Here is an 18,059-nt window from a genome sequence, read left to right as displayed (position 1 = left end):
ACGACAACCGTAATAAAGAGTCCGCTCTTAGCTCGTTTCTTATCCAAATTACCGAGAAGTTCCTGCAATACAGACGTCGCGTAGGAATTGTTCCGATCGCAGGAAACAAATATTTTTAACGCAGTTTGATTTAAGAGTTGAACTAACTCGTTGCCCTCACTTGAATGCTTTGGTTCGTCGCAATAACGTCCGGACGTCGGGACGGAAATAATGAAATTTGAAATTAATTCGAAATTAATTATTCTAATTTATTTTCAGTTGCCGCTAGCACTTCGTTTAGATATAAAAAACAAAACAAAAAACGTATATTATACTAATAATAATGAACTCGGCGCTCGGTAAATGCAAATTACAAATTAAATAATATTATGATGACTTTCAATTTAACGCTCGATCGCTCGGTATCGCCTTCATTGCTTGAAGGTTTTCGAGGAACTGAACTCGACGACAATAACAAATCGGGAGAACAGCTCGGGGAGGTTATCCGTTGACATATGTTAAATTTGAATCATGCGTACCGATACGCGTAGAGATGCCACACCGCGTATCCGAATTACGCTTTCCCTTTGTTCTCCATTATTCGACTTGGAGCGTTTACCTTTTGCCGTTATTCGACGCTCGCGGTGTCAAAGGGACAACAATTTCAGCGCGATGCAGATTGCCAGCAGCTATGGAATTTGAAATTCGTTTGTTGTCTCTTTTCTTTGGCGTTGCACCGCTACGTGAAATTGCTTCGACGTCTGTTCGTCGTCCCTGCGAATATTCGAACGGGGCAAATTACTTCGATGAATAACTTGTCCCTATAACGATTTACGAAATGCGGTTCTCGCGCTCCGTCGTGGAAATTAAACTGTCGCGCGACGAGAAACGTTGCGTTCAATCTCCGCGAAAACCTGGCTTTCGGAACAATTTGCATTCGGAGATTGAAACTGGTTACTCGGTATCACCGGACGAAAGGAACAGACTTGATCGACGATCGATATTTAACCGAGTAGCGCTCGAGTGTTTAAAAATCACCGCGCGATTCTTAAATACGAAACCTGCAATAATCACTCAAGTGCACGTTTTAGCGGAAAAGCCTCGGAACGCCATTCAAGTGTTAACGAGCCCTCGTCATTCGTGGTTCGAACGATCCCAAATCGCTCTGCGGTCAGTTTCCCGCGCGCCTTGAATTATTCGATCTCGGTATCTTGCGGATGCGTCTGAATAATGGATACAGGAAGCCCTCGAATCAAATCGGGACATCGACAACGTCGTGGAATATTCATAAGTTGCAAAATGTCATGATCGTCTAATAATTTAAATATTATCCATAAGCAGAAGACCCAGATGCACGGTTTCATGCGCGTGCATCCGTGAACCTTCTCCGAAGACCTCTTCCGATTAATTGTTCATCGCTGTTTAATCGAAGTCTCCGGTCTCAGCATCGTTTCCCCATTAAGTATTCATTTACGTATCTCGCAAAAGTCGCTGGATAGGAAAAGAAGTTTTAATAATAAAAGTTCCAAGGAAGCGAATCCTTGGTCTCGCAACGTAGCCTCATCTTCGCCTCAAACTTTTTGATTAAATGAACCTCTGCGTGGCACAATATTCTCATCCGTGTAACATCAATTTTGGTGAGCGATGGCGAACGAGAAACTCGTCAAAGTTTGCTTACTATCTAGAGATCCCCGAGACTTTTGAGCGATACCGTGCACCGCGAAATTTGACCACAATAAGAGATTTCAACGCCTGGACGACGCAAAACAATACTCCTCCCGGGCTTCGCAAATATTAGGATTCCCAGGGACCATTTTCGATTGTTTTCGAACGATTTCCTTTCCAGAGACTGGACGAGAAATCTTTGTTTCCCTCGGATACCGTAAACGACTAGAATATCCCGTTAATTCTCAGAACGTGCGACCCAATTAAGAGTACGCAAAATCTCTCTGGCGTTACGAGCTCGCAAATGTACTCGCGTTCGGACGGCCAGCTTTCGAGCAACAGTCGAGGAAGATGACAAAAACTGTCGACGAATGCTCGCTAATTTATGCGCGCCGGTTTCTGAATAGCGGCCAACAGCTACGTATTAATTGCAGACGGAGCTTCGAGTCGCGTGCACGGCGCATGCATAAAACGCCAACGAGAAGCCCGAGGTATGCAAAACGCGCGAGTGAATTATTTCACCGTGGGTACCGCGTGTTTCTGGAAAATTTCGGAAAGTCGCGGCTCGTGAATTCCAGAAATTGTTACGAGACGACCATTTTTCCAGCGGCTGCTGCGAAACTTCCGCTGGAATTCTTGCGTCCGCGTGCGATTAATAAACCGCAACAGATTTCTACGGAGACTTCTGGGAAGTATTCGAGAAGATATAAAATAGTGCCAGATCCTCGGGATTTCCATAGCAGCCGCGGGCCATTTGTCAATTTGCGGAACGGATGTCGAACAGAAGCAGATTCCTCTTCTATCGGGTTGTCGTTTGTCACGGCGTTCTTATAGCCCCGTTATCGATTCACTTGTTTGCAAGCTCGCCTTTAAGCTCCGATCGAACGTATTTACAATTTTTATAAGAACCAAATGCAGCTTTGCGCGACTAGTACAAAATAATGCAACGGGAAGTTAAAGTCACAGGTTTATTAAAGGCTCTCGGGGAAATACTGTTATGAAATGCTGCGCGATTTACCGTGGTACGAAACGCACGAATTTAATTGCGATACTGTTTCAGATTACAGTAACAATTTCATAAATCGCGAGAACGTAAACTCTTAAGCTCTTCATCTCGCGCGTATGAATATTTAATTCAACGTGACGTATTTACTTTGGTTAGTTTTCATTAATGAATCGTGGCTGCGAGCGTTACGCTTCTCGGTTCGAATAACTAACTCGTGCCATTATAAAGTAAAAATATATGTGGATTAATTAATTAGGCAATTAGGTATTCCGTTTTTGGCGAAGCATTTCATTGTGTTGGGAACTATCTGGTTCTGGAGGATTAATAACAACAATTTGCGAAATACTCTGATCTTTATTAAGCAGCTTAGTCTATGCGGCCCAAAGTTGAGAAACAATCGAGCGTTCCAAGCTCTGTTCCATACGAAACTTCCGATGCGTTATTTCACAGACATACCTAAACTTCTGTACCGCGAAACCGTCGATATCGCTCTAATAAATGTAGCTCAGCAAGCTTAATAAGACCTCCGAGGTTGTTGCTCGAGAGTGGAGGAGTGAATCGCGAAGATGAGACCAGACGATACGGCTATCTAGTTCAGGAAGGTAGTACTCCTATCCGGCAATAAAAATTAACCAACGAGTGGTTGTACGAATGACCGTACGCACAAATGACTACGATAAATTGTTATGTCTGTGGCCTCCGTTGGCCCATGCCTGACAAAGAGCGACGTTTATACAAGCCCAGGCTCCAGGGATCTTGTTTGAATCGTTAAAATGTACTGTTGTCGAACATCTGGTTGCAATTCTGGCTACGTCTTTTAGGACGTTCTGCATCGCGGTCGACTGCAACGTTCTTACGTAACGTCTATTCTTAACGATCGGGCGGATCGAGGCGCGTGCACGAAGATGAACTCGGCCGCCGTGATAACGAGGTCGAAGTCGCACCGATCCGCGCCGCGATAAGTCACGAGGCCAGGAATCGCCTCCTTCGACTTCTCTCGACTATCGAAAAGCACGGGCACGTTCTTCGAGCGCGAAGGCTGATCCCGAGAACTTCTTGACCCCGTTATTACCTGGAGACACAATCGTCGAGACGCCTCCTCGGATGTAGCTCAACAAGTAACATTTATGGACGCGTGTCAAGATGGACAGCATACTTTTTTCGCGCGTGCAGGTACAATGTTTGAAAAATTATTGGCAAGTAACGAATGTTGTTGAAGTCTAAATGAAAAATAAGGGCACGGAGGATCCATCGCTTTACTACAATATTATAGATTAATGGAGAACAACAACTATTAAGAAAAACACGATCGGCGGTTCGCTGCACAATTTCATATCGAGTAAAGTCACTTGAGAAATTTCACACATTCTCAAAATCCATGGATGTACGTCATGGAACGTCTCCTTCCGAATCTTCCCGAAGGATGGACTCGAAATGGTTCCATGTCGGCTGACCAGCTACAGAGCAATTCACAGACGTATCTAACAAATCCTTTGAAATCCCTAAAATCCACGGTCAACTATAGCTCCGTCAAATCTTCTCGAACACTCCTCAAAGGAAATTTACGACGACGATTTCTAAAAAACTGATAAGCGAGTCTTCTCAACCGGTATTTTCGTTAGAGACAGGACCAAAAAATCACGCCTTGTCGACGCAAGTTACACATATCGAGAAATCTGTTGCAACGTAAAGCTCCTTAACGAAATCTCCCGGAAGACTTAACAAAGTCTTTCCTGCCGACCAGCTATGGCACTAATCCCAATCGACAGAACCATCTGAACTAGACCGTGTGCTTCCTAAGATCCACGGATAAAGTCACGTCTCTTCGATGACACGATAGTCCACCGTTTCCTGACGCATCTCACCAATTTCCGAATAAGTGACGTCGTAATCCGCGAATAAATCCCCGTGAAACCACGAATCTCTTTGCGAAACAGTGTAAATAACTGGATAATTGTAGAAGAACCTCTCCCGTCCTCGAAAAACACTCGCTGCGCAAAATTCTTGACGCGACATATCGCATCTCCCCCAAATCCGTAACGACACGAGTCTCCTCGCCTAAGTCGCTCCAAAAACACGACCAGACACTCTCCACCCGCCGACAAACACAGTGTCGATCGACTAAAACCACTCGAAAACGCGTCGCTTGTTCCCTGGTATCCACCGACAAAGCGTTTCTCATCCTCTAAATCCCGCCGAAGACACAAACCTCGTTCCACAGTCCTCAACGAGCTGCAAAAACGATTTTTCGTCTGGGAACATTGTGGATTCCTCGTTTGCTCTTTTCATCGGCGCGATAAAGAAATATTTTCAGGGGTCGAGAAAGCAAATGTACACGAGGGTAATGAACATATCCTACGAGAAATTTTCCTCTCGGTTGCAAAATATACTCGTACAAGCCTCGCGTGGGGTCTAAACAGCTCGCAACTCGAGGCAACTTGCTCGAAGATGTACTCGTGGTGGCTTTTCAGCGGCGATTTGAATAACATTTCGGGCAGCCCCGACTCCGCGTCCCTGGCCAAAAGCGTGATCGAGATCGATCGGTCGGATCTGGGAATCCCAGCGGTGTGGAGCTGCGTTCCGGGGCCTGCGAAGCAAAACCTGTTGCCACAGCGAAAGGGAGGGTGCGCATGCACCAGCGTGGACGAACGGCACGCGCGCACCAATCGCCATGGAAACGCTGAAGGCTCCTGGCCTCCGGAGACGGGAGAACCGCGCTCCTGCGAGCGTGTGCGCTACCCACACACGGAAACGCTCCCCGAAGGACCCCCTGCGGCTTCAGGTGGCGGCACTAGGGGGTAGAAAACCCCTCGTAGCGCGTCACAGTGCAGACAGTTTCTCCGAACTGTCCAAGTCGGACCGATCTCGCGCGCTCCGCTCGTACGCCGCGCGGACTCCACCGATTTTCTCCTCGTTCCCCCGTGAGTCTCACGATGGATCGATGTTTTTCTGTGTGATTACGTTCTCTGTGTACAATCGCGATGGTTTTTCCTTATTTTTCCTTCATTTTCCGAGGGAGTGAGCTCGGAGAAAAATTAAAATGCTGGTACGAGATTTTGTTTTAGAATAGCAAACGTATCGAGCCTTGGTTCTTGGTACTCTTATCATCGAGAATATTTTTGTCGGTGTATTAATTACATTTTGTATGATGCATGTATGTTTCGAAGTGCGATGAAAACGTGATCTGGTTTTAGAAGAAAGGTTTTTTAATTTCACTACTTTTCTACCGTATCTGTCAGAAAGTAATTGTACTTTAGAATAACCTGACAAATTTTGGACTCGACCAGGCTCGCTTTAACTTGTGTATTATTCTAAATAATATTCCTCGTACTGGCTAATTGTGCTTTTAGCTTTCCCATATTTCGCGTCGTTCTCGCTAATATCGCATCGTCGACCTCGATTCGAGGAGAAGATTATTAAAATTCTCTTCGATATTCTATTTTGGGACATCTTGTGAAAAATTTAAAGCATCAGGTTTTTCTCTAGACTTCAAAGAAAATTCTTATCGAACGAGCGTATTATCCATATCATTCTCAGGAAAGTTACAGTTACGAAAAAGAGGATTCAGATAACAAACGGTTTTTCACTGAATCGCTTTTGTATGTTTGCGCGGCGCGACGCAATCTGATTTAGTTTCGAAAGTTTTCCAAAGCAGCGGTTTCCAGTTTATTTTATAAACATTCGCTTTCGATGTTGTTTCGCTTTTGATGTGGCTCGCTGGAAAGGCATTGTGGAGATTCGAATCGCATGATGGTAGCTTTGCGAAATTTGCAAATAGGAGGCATACAGGGAGCACGAAAAGTTCGTAGAAACATATTTTTGTTGTCCTACAAATTTGATCGAAACTTCATATTTAACAAATGATACGCCAAGTTCGTAAAATTCTCTAGAAAATGGTGGTTTCATAAATGTTTGGAAAGTTGGATCATTCAATAAAGTAAAAAGAGGAAACAGAATTATTCTTAATCACATTAGTCGTCGACTCTTTCGAAAGTTCGATCATCGAATCAAACGCCAATGCGATCAAAGTCAGTGGACGACTCGATTAATCGAATCACGAACGCTCGTACTCGACTGGAAAAATCCATTTCTCCATTTCCACGGTGAATCGACGCAGCTTCCGGGGAATGGTCTCATAATCGATGCGCGAAACTTTAACGATGGTTATTCGACAACATGTATCAACCTCGCGATCAAGGGAAATATCTGGGCGTCTCATTACGCAGCCTGCGCTCGACATCAGATCTCCTACAATTTCATACCGGAGAGCGTTATATTACGGGAAATTACGATGAAAACGTCGCCCTCAGACTCCAGTGCGCGTTCTTTAATAATTTCACGGCAAAAACACCGACGGACAGGAGCCAATCGGGCTTCCTATCCGTCGAGGGTTCCTTCTCGAACATCCGACGCTCGTTACCGGTACAACCAAGGGAAAATGGATAAGGAAACTCGCAAATCCTTCGAAATAGCGTTCGAGAATCTATCAAAACAAATTAATATGAATTTCCGGATCTCTCGGAACAACCTACACAGTTATCGTTCGAACCGAACGCCTAGAAATATTCTACCGTAAGTTTCATTTTTCGCACACCACGTCGCAGGACGAGGTTTTCCTCGACCACGGTGAATTTTTCCTATCGAAACCATGAAGTTAGGTCTTCTACGTGGACCGAGTTTCGGCTTGCCATAAAACGCTTATCCGTTGTCCCTTCGCAACATTTTCCCCTTCTTTATCGGCTCGATCAGAAAAACATCCGTGTTTTCGTCTCGGTGGAAACATTTTCCTCGAATGTTTCCCACCATGTGGAAACTTTACGCGACGGATACTCGAGTATAATATCGCTGACGACTACGAATCGTTCTTTTCCGTCGATTAAAGTCGCTTCAACGACTCGAAGATGTTTTCGCGCGGCCGAACGTCGAGCTCCTAATCTTGGAAATCTGTTCGGTAGCTTATCAGCGTTCGATCTTCTCGTTTCGCGGAGAAATGGGATCGTGAGTGACTCCGGTTAACTTGGGTGGGATAGCGGTCGAGGATCGAGGATCGCAAGACCAGGCAGCATCGGCGATTAATTATTACCCCGATCGGTGGCCTGTTTCCGATGGCTCAGGCGTTCACGATAACGTTCAACGAGCGACTTCCTCGAGGTGATTAATCTTTATCTCGATCGCCATCGGTTCCCTAAGCTCTTCGTGCATCATGTAAACTGCTGCTTCAACGTTCAGCGATTGTAATTCATCGTCGATAAATCGCGTCTCGCGATTTATTGCTGATGGTCCGCGGTACCGCGAGGATCGCTCGAGTTTCCTGGATCGCCAACCGAAGAGATCGCAAGATGCAGAGCATGCGATCGCTACTCGCGCTTTCACAGAGAAACGAGTTAGCAAAAGTAACGATTGGATAGTTATGAGCCTCGGAGCCTTAAGAGATAGTCGAAGCAAACACCTTTATATGGATCCGAGAAAGAAAGCAAGCAAAGAGATACGAATATTTTTTATTCGACGGGAAAACACAGGGATCGGTCGTAACGGAGACAACGGAAAGAAAATAATTAATCTACGCGACTCCACAAAACACCGGCGTTATTCTGCCTCAACTTTTTCACCTGACGAATAATTCACGCGACCGAATTGCCAAGCGCTGGAAATAAAGCGGCGTGGAAGAAAAACACAGCTGAACATTTTGTCCCGCGAGATGTTTATACGATGCGCGCAGCGTACCTTTATCTTAATTGAAAGACGACGCCTTCTCGAGCACCGCTTAAGGAACGTCCCGACTGCTATGATTTATATACCAATTACGACTCACTCTCGTTGGGAGAGATTTTACAGCATCGGTACTTTTACACGCGTTGAGATGTAGGTATAGCTCCCGTGTTGCAATGATTAAAATAACTCGAAAACTAAACGCGTCCGTACGCACTGATGTCCCTAAAGAGATTAATGGCCTGTTATACATGTGGTGTAAGCACATAAGCTGAACCTAAACCAACGCTCAACACTCGCCGCTTTGAAATGCTTATGCGGTGCACGTAATACATCCAACAAACTTGGCGTCGCGGTGTGCAAACTTTCGAGAAATATCGCCAAGTTTTCCAAGTTTTCCAAGCTATTTTTTGCCAAACGTTTCGTGTCACAGCTCGGTATCGTTACCCCCGGGAACGATAGCGATACCGCATCGGCGTTGGAACTTTCCTCGAAACTTTCCCAGAATCGGCGCGGCGTTCAGCGTGAAATTGGCCGCGAATTTGCCTCGGCACAGGTACCGCCAAAAGGGTTGACGCCGAGCAACCCCTTGATGCACTCGTGTGCACACGGCTGTCCTCAGTCACGAGTGCAACCCGGACCCAATTCTTTCCAGTTCACAGACAGGTCGTATCGATTATCCAATCGCTCCATCGGGGTCAGGTTAGTCGACGAATCGGTTCGCTCGTAAATTACTAATTAGCCAGACACTTGGACACGCGACCTCTGTCGATCTTCGAACGATCGATGATAATTATACAAACAGACATCGGCGAGTCGACGTTGAAAAGACGCGAGACGTGATTGCGACTGACATTTGTCGGTCTCTGCAAACGCTATTCGATATTTCATTCCTTCGAGTGATCTTTGGAGCTTTCAACAAATGTTGGACTTTACAGTCGAATTCAAAACTTCTTGGTTAAATTATTCGGCGAGACATATTCAACGAGATTCTGCGTTAGACGTGACGCGTTTAATAGTTTGATCGATCTCCGATATTAGGACGAAGTCGGATCAACTTCAGGGAGAGTTTCGAGCGAGCTATCAGTTCTCCGAAGTGTGCTTTCGGTGTACCTACTTCTAACAGCATCGCTTTGTGCAAAGAGCGTTGATAAGGGTTCAAAGTGCCGCGTCAGTTTGTTAACACTCTATTCTGCGTGTATAGATTCGCGAAGCAACCTCAGCGAGGCAACAAGAAAACATCGAGCAGCGTTTAAATACGTGTAACGTTATACGAAAATTCGCACGACTCGCGATCCGCAACGCGAAACCTCGTAACGTTCGACAAGTCGAGTCGATGTTTGATAAAACGACGCTTCTGTAATCGGTGCTCCATTGTGTCGCGGGTGCCAATCAGCGAATCGGTCTGTAATTAATTAACTCGGACGATTGACAAAACGAGGCGGGGACAGCGAGCCGTCGAGAATGGCCGTGGCCGGCAGACCGACTGCACTTTCGAGCAATTACCATTTCATTAGCGACTTAATTAGTTAGGCGGAATAGATCTGGCCCGCGTGACCGGATAGACCGTTGCGAGGCTTCAAACGAGGAAGGTTGCTTATTGAGAGCCGCTCGAGAGAGCCAGGATTACCGCTTCGGATGTAATTGAGATCGTGTCGGTCGGGGAGATACTCGCTACCGGAATGTCCAGTTCTATCGTTTCTTCGAGCTTCGCTGTGGATTTACGCGCACCACGTTTGTGATTAGCCCTTGGTATCGATCAGGCCTGGGGCTGCTCGAAATCTTCTCCAAGGTAAAGGTTTCCCAAACTCGACATTTCCCAACAATTTCTTCGGTTGTAATATTTTCTTTTATATCCGACCCGCGTCGATCTCGATTTCGATGCTACCAGAGGAGCGACGTAAGTGTCACCTAAATAGAAACGTTACCGAGATTACGCTCGATTCCTAATACAGGCAAATTAATTCGAAGCGGGACGGTTAATTAACATCGCTCTTCGGGGCAGCGACATAAATCCTGGATTAGAAAGTGGCTTTCAGACTACTGGAACGTCGCTACTCGTCGCTGGGCGGGCAATTAAATATTGCTCGCTAAGACGATTAATAAAGCGAATCGTGTCACTGCCGCGAATATACTCGATGCGCGCATCGACTGGTATACGGTTGGACACTTTCACGGAAATCATCGAGTTACAGAGTTCGCGTGTTTTCACCGATTTCGATGTGCACGTTTAACGATGTGCTCCGCGTAACACGGGCGCCTGTAACGAGCTTAATTTCCCAGTAATTAGCTGAAATAATTATCGTCGCGCTTCTGGCTGCTGCTTCTGCGCGTCGAAAGTCATTTTGTTTACGGTTTTTCTTTAATCATTGTAACTCCGCTGGGACCGTTTATCCGTCAGGTTGTTAACTAAATAAAAATTACACTTCTTTTTTTCTTTTCTTAAAAAAGACAAGCGTTAAAACGATTTGAAATCACTTAAAGGATAATTGAAACTTCTATTATAAAAGAGTTTATCTTCGGCCAGATTTATAAATTATTCCACCCTACGATCGATTCGTTTATCGTTCCAATATAATTCGGTTTGGAAATAGTTTATCAGAGCGAAATTGCTCCTGATTGTTCTGGATGATGTCTACACCTTCGAAGAGAGATACATGTTTTCTCATTGGAAAGGTTGGATCGCGACACTGCGCAACGCGTCTAATTAAGGCACCCACAGCCGGGAATTAATTTATGCAAAGTTAATCACGCCCTTACGCGTCGAGGCGGTTTCTGAACTGCGGTGTCAAGGCGCCGCCCTTAATCGGCCTTTAATTAACAGGGCCGATAGCGGGTATCCTCTTTTACGCGGCAACCTGCATTTTTAGCTCGGCGTATCCGGGCCACGAAATCGGAGCGGAACACGGAAAAGGAGTCGCCTCGGGACCTCTTATCGCAAGGACTTCCTGCTGCTCGGTTCGCTGTCGCGTAAAGCATCGTTCACGCCGAATGAACGACGAGCCGTGAACTGAAAACTGTTCTCTTTTGCGAAAATTTTGCGACGAACTCTGACAATTTTGTTGCCAAAGTAGTTTCAAAGGAATGACAAAGAAGGACAGACACGAAACGGGAGTTCGTATTTAGAGGAGCCTTTGGAGAGTCTTACATACGCAGAACGAAAGGAAGATGTCTCGGCGGAGATGCGCTAAATTCTAGAGTAGACATGAATTTTGAATAGAAGATTAGGAATAGAAGAATTGCTTTGCTCATTGAGATGGCTAAAAGTAGAGACGAAACATGTGCGAACAGAAACTTGTCTGCAAAGTTATAATCTTTCAATTTTGATAAGTTCTGAGCGGTATATCCTATTGTGTACGAAGCTTTATGCACCCATACTATCAAGACTAGCTCTAGGTCACAGTCGAACGTCAGCGGATATATCTGCATCCTCCTTTTGTATTTCGCTGAGCTGAATGAGAGAAAATGTCCCGTATCACGCGAGAATCGCTTGTCGGACACGTTTTCACAGTGCTAGTGTGGAGCTGGTGACAAACTGACGGAAAACTTTGCCGCGAAGCACGAGCTTTTTCCCAGGAAAACCGTCCTCGGCTGGAGATTAAGGTGACGCTTAACCACGATTTAAGTCCTTGTCGTTACTTCTTTATGGGAAGCTGCACTTTACCGGAAGAGGATGAATAACGAGTAAGAATTTTTTTCCTCGACGAAACCAAAGTAATATCGCGTTTTGTTATATCCTCGGAATATCGTCGAACTATGAGAAGTTAGTTTGGCTGTGACCACTTGTACGCCGCGGAAACTTCTGGCAAAATTTGAGGAAGTTCGCAGGGTTGGGCTAGTTCCTCCTGAACCGAAGGAAATAACTCCGAGCACCACAGCTGCTGACGTTTACGCGCGTGGGTTGCTTTGACGATAAAACAACTTTCATTAAAGGCTTCGAAAGCGATCTGCATCGACCAGAAAGGAAAATTAAAATGCTCGTCTCGAACACGACGAGTGATTTAAGATTTCCACGCGAATCCCAAACAAACGCTACTAAAATTCGCCGTATAAATTTCCCTTCGGTTGGACGTTCTGTAAACGTTTGAAACGATAACGCTTTGCTAAACGTCCAACGCGGTTTCTATCCCCTCTAATCGCGTCGCAACACTCAACAAATTTTAGTATTTTGTTAGGGACACGCACGCTTCATTTATCGACGCATACGTTCTCCTGTTTGCGCGGCTCAAACAGAGCTCTGGTTTGAAACGGCGGAAATTCGTTTCGCGACGCGTGCAGCCCAGCGCGCGATTGTTTTCACGTATGTATTTATGCGATACATTAAATATGCACATTTAATTTTATACGGTCGTCCGGCGTAAAACCGTATTTGAACGCGAGGGGAGCACGAATATCCAGTGGTAGCTGAAACGAGGCGAAAGGTATCGGAAAATACGATACAATATCGTTTGAATATACCTCGCGCGAAAAAAACGCTGGAAAAACGTTGGCGATTTGGAACGAATTTAAAGTAACCGTACCAAACGTTGTCGTAGTTGACCGATTTTGGATTTGCAAAAAATTTGGAGAAAATTACTCGACGCTTTGCTCGATTTGCTCGAAGCATAAGTGGATACTGTGCCCCGTTTGTTATCAGCGCGCGTACAATATTTAATCAATTCCAGAGTTAAGCGATTACTTTTGACGCAGTTTCCCCAAAAAGCAATCTCGTTACGCTCGCCAAAGTTAATGTAACAGTCGCAAACACGTTGTATGGAGAGTTTACGCAGAAATGTGGGATAAACTCGGAACGTAAACGCGGATTCACCCATCTCTAGTGCTTTTACTCGCAGACTCGACAGTTGACAAACTTTAAATCATTCCAGCGTTTCGTTAATTCTATTCGTTTGCGGAAATTGTTCCCCACTTAATGCATGGACATAAAATTCCTTATGGACTATAATCGGTTTGAAGCTTTAAAAGAAGCTTTGCATTCACTTATCGGCTTCGTCCTTGTTCAATTCCGTCAACTTCGTTCATTTTTGACAAACTTCTTTTCAAAAAGCACCTGGTTTCCCTTCCTCGAGGAAGGATGCGTCACCTAACCGTCCATTACAAAAACCTCGATGCTCGGAACAAAAACTTATCAGCCCCCATTCTACGCGACGACGATTTATGCCACCCTTCGAGCGCCAAGCCTGCCGAGAAAAAAAATCGCATACCCGCAAGCGATTCGATCATCGATTTATCCCCGTTCCGCGTATCGAACGCGATCAGCGTCGGAGTGATCGCGAGTGGTCGGAGGGCGGCGACTTCCGTACGGTCCTTTTTCATCCCCAAGATGAAAGAGCTCCGATCTCGCTTCCGCGCGTTAGTCTAAGGGTGAGCAAGGGGTGCAGGGTTGTCGACCTTGTTGACTGCGTCCATCGCGTGTCAGAGCTCTGCAACGGGGATATTTCTGCGTCTACGGGCGTCCATTTCTCGACTAGCATCCTCGTTGAAAACCGCCTTAGAATCGCGATGCGATCCTTTAGGGAAGGTTTATTCTCCTAACGGAGCTTAAAAACAAATTGGAATGGCGAACGTGGAGCTGAATCGACCCACTGCCAAACTCAAATTTATTGCTCGAGTTAGGTTAGCCACGCGAATCGCTAGACACGTTGGCGACCACTTTTGTCGCGTTCTAGTCTTGAGCTCGGTCGGGATGATATCGACTATAGAATTTGGGAGTCCAGGCGCCACGAAAACGGGGTCGTCGACTTTGGGTTGAACAAACGACATCGTGCGCGTTCTTTCGCGGGGAAAATAGATCGATCAGATTCTGGGAATTGCGTTTTAAGTTTTCTAAGGGAAGGCGAAAACTAAGGTGGAAACGGAGTTCCTAAATAACTCTTCGCGATTTAATTGTCCAGCGTCCGATGAGTCACGGTTCGGAAATTTCACCGTCGGGGAGTGGTTCGAAAATGTTCGGAGCTCGTTCCAATCGGCTTGAATTAACCGCGTGAAAGGAACTCCCTCGACGCGACGGCCTCGTATTCCCGTCTTATCAGATTTCAATGATATGGAAACCGAGACACGACCTAAATTCCCGCGGTGAATTCGGACGCTCCGCTGGGAGTGAAACAACAATGACTATACCCCGTCGGCAAGATTGCGCGCTCTGAATAAATGCCTTTTACCCGAAACCACCCCCTTAAGTAACTGGATTGGGTTTACCGAGGCTTTTCATTTCGAAGGACCTATTAAGACGTCTCCGATATTCGTGTCCTTTTAAAAGCTCCCTGTCAAGTTTCCCTCCAATCTTCCCGCGGAAGCTTTGTCCGGGACGTAGAACAATCTTTGGGAGTACGAATTACAATATTCCTAATGAAATTCTGAGAAACGTGGAAACATCTATAGAATGTTGCAAAGTACACCGAATCGAATTAGTTCGGCGCGTGGGTGGAAAAGCTGAAAAGGATCGAGCTTACCGAGATCTGCAGGGAGGTAGGATAGCGCAGTGATGGAATTTCATGCTCTGGAGGGTTCATTACTTGGATTCCAAAGTTGAAAACGAGACGCTTCGTACCTGAAACAAATTGCTTGCAATTAGTAAATAATTCAAGCAGCCAGAAGGAACATTTGGAAATAACGAATTCAATTTGTATCAGGATGATAAACAAAGCAAAAAAAAAAAAGAACGAACGGGGCGAACACCTCGAATCCTCCAGGAAATTTAATTCAATTTTCGACGACAAATTCTTAGCCGCGTAATGAACCTAAAGGGTTACGATTCGAGCTGCCATTTCTGGTCCACGTTGGCCATGAATTTTCACGTGAAATTACCATGCCCGAGCGAATTTTTCTCCCGATCGAAATTTACCGCCGAAGGCGGATGTTAATTCATTTTTATCTGCTTTGTACGCGGGCTTCCATTTTTGCGTGAAAACCCGCCCCGGCTAATTAACCTTTTCATACGTTGAGCTCCGCTGCACCGGACAGACGGATTAAGTTTAAAAAGTCTCTATTTAAAAAAGGATCGTAGCCGACCTGCTGACGTTAATGCCCGTTGCGTGGCATTGTCGGAACCGTGCGTTCTTTGTGGCTTCTGCCTCGGCCATTTTGGGTTTATCAGCGTGCGCGTGGTCGTTGCAAATTTAATTTAGTCTTCCGAATGCTTTGGCGATTGCTTCCCCTAGTACACCACGCGGTAGCGCAATTACATTTTACACGTTACAACGTGGCATAACAATTTAAATACCCTTCGTCAAAATAATAAATTAAATACGAGGATCGAATTCATTTTTCGCTTCCCTTTACAAACAGAAACCAGCTTCAAAAAATATTCGTGCACACTCCTTTTATTGTAATCGTGTTTCGTTTACTTCAAAGTGGGAATCCTGGGATCGTGAATCGATTGGCTAATAAATAAACCCGCATATCGTCCGCGCGGAAAGCGTCGCCGTGCGTTAACCGCGTCGATGTACCGTTTGCTGGTACTCGTGTCTGTGCGTTACTTCGAATACTTGACGAGTGTTTCTATACGCTTAGAAAAATTCTATGAAAATTGCACGGGGACGAATAAAACAATTTCCACGGATCAGTCCATTCATCTCGAGGAGTTCTCCTTGGATTATCGCGAATTCCTCTCGACGTGGTTGTTTAAAATTCAGCGTGCAGCCGCAGAAGGGAACCTGGGACGCAAGGAGAAAGTGAAACGAGCGTAAAGCGACTCGGCGTATCGCGTATCCTCGCGAATCCCGACGCGATAGCTACGCCTCGGTGATTTTAATTCGTCGACGCCACGTACCGGGCTGCGCGAAAGCAACCAGCCTCGATGAAATTATAGATCAGTGATTTTCAAACATTTCATTATTGTTGTCCAGTATAAAATAACTGAAATTCTAGTTGGAGTTGGTCGGTCTAAAAACTAAGTAAAATCGAGATTTCTTGGCGTGGATATTATTAAGAGAAGTCCTTTTCGCACTAGGCTGGAACCGGGAGTCAGCATGTAGGAGCGTGGAACTAAAACGACGTTCGATATAATTAATATTTCTCACTGTCACCTGCACCGCCTGTCGGCCAGTATCACGTTGTATCGTGCACGTGCTTTATATTGACTTTCCGTGCCAGAAATAGTCGCTTGGCTGCTATTTTAGCGCGGAAATGTGCCATAAAGTCGTCATGTGCCACTGCCCTTCCCATCGTCAATTGCATACGAGCCGAGTATCATATTGGCTTTGCGCGTTCTTCTCCTTCATTTTCTCGGTCACGAGCTTTTTGAAGTTTCATACTCGAACACGGTTGTTTCGAAGTCGAGCGAACTCTCCGCAAATGAACATCGAGCACCGTGGAGTATCGTTTATTACGAATCAACGATAATATATTTGGCGACAATTTCCTTGATTTTTCTCTGATTTAATCCGGGCTTTTTCCATATTTTGGTCGGTGAAAGTAATTCCAGGGATTTCTGGCATCAGGTAAATAGTTACCTCCGATATTGATAGAGAATAACGTCGATGAGCGAAACCGAACACGGATTATCCCTGATGCCAGTCACGAGCTCTTTTATCAATATTTCGCGCGAACATGAATGAAAATCCACGTTTCGTTTCTAGCCACCACCATATATGTGCCGTCGAATGCGTAACGTTCCGACGAGTATTGCGTAAAGCGCGACGAGAAAGTTGTGAAATTCGGGCGGGTAAAGTGCTGCAACCTTTTACATAACTGATACTCGAACGATCGCCGAATGGTACTGCGACATCGTCCTTTGCTCTCCAAAAATAACACCGATAACCTAATATTCCGTATAAATAATTCCTCGTATCGATCTGCATTGTCCTATACAAAATAAATTTGGAATTACTCTGTACGAGTGTGAAACGATTTCGCGATTTTATTTTTAGCGTGGCTGAAATACCGTTCAGAGCGCTCGTAGAAACGAGGAAATGTGAAATGTGCGTCAAGTGCCTCGCTACAAAGTGAATAGGAGCCAGGCGATTCGATACTACGGGTGTCGATGAAAGCAGATGTAAATACAAGGGAAACGCGGCGATGCGTACGTGTGTGCTCCGCGCGAACGCTTATATCCAGCCTGCATCGTTTTCACGTCGACGTATAAACACGTTTAATGTTCAGCGTTATTCGCTCCGTTTCCCGTCGCGATTACGCGGATTACTCCAACCAGTCAAGGCGCGCAAAGAGAAAAAAAAGGGGGAAAGAGCAAACTCGATGGGTTTCCGTTCCAACGACTCCGACGATTGTTCGAAAGAAACGTAGCAAGAAATATTTCATGGAGAATTTCTTCGTTTAGCGAATATTCTCTTGGTATCGCTAACGCTGCAATTTTTTGCGAGACAAATTAACGATTGGCAACATTTTTTACACGAATCCTTGTACGTTGGTTTTATTACATGTCTATCGTTCGAAATACTGGTGGAAGACAAACTTTTGCAGAGGATAAATACGGTACGTGATGCTCGGTACTCGTAGTTGCGCAGAATTCGAAATGCACATGTAATTTAAATTAACTTTCGTGGCTCTTGTTCCTTTTTGAAATGTGCTTCAAAAGAGCTCAGAAAGGGAAACGCGAACATTTAATTCGAGTTAATCGAAACAGACGGATTGTATCATTCAACGCGAGGAGAGAATGAACTGGATGTGTTTTCGTTCCAACGACTGTTCAAGAGGAATGCGGCAAGGAAAAGATGAGAAATTGAATTGTAAAGCAACGCACCAA

General features: G+C 45.3%; 1 protein-coding gene across 6 annotated transcripts in view; it reads left to right on the top strand.

The window, feature by feature from the left end:
• The window catches only part of LOC128880950 (ras-related protein Rab-37-like), a 79,380-nt gene that overhangs the window by 37,437 nt on the left and 23,884 nt on the right, over positions 1-18,059 (top strand). The window contains exon 1 of one of the 6 annotated variants that reach the window (XM_054131552.1): positions 5,449-5,571. The exons of 3 other annotated variants lie outside the window; for them this stretch is intronic. The gene's annotated coding sequence lies outside the window, so the exon portion shown is untranslated. Of the gene's footprint in view, positions 1-5,448; positions 5,572-5,592; positions 5,697-11,924; positions 12,044-18,059 lie in introns of those variants that run through there. 2 more of the 6 variants (XM_054131553.1, XM_054131554.1) reach the window with 2 other exon arrangements.

The sequence above is a fragment of the Hylaeus volcanicus genome, chromosome 8 (assembly GCF_026283585.1).
Source record: "Hylaeus volcanicus isolate JK05 chromosome 8, UHH_iyHylVolc1.0_haploid, whole genome shotgun sequence".
Taxonomy (NCBI): Eukaryota; Metazoa; Arthropoda; class Insecta; order Hymenoptera; family Colletidae; genus Hylaeus; species Hylaeus volcanicus.
This window is presented reverse-complemented; position numbering and strand designations above follow the sequence as displayed.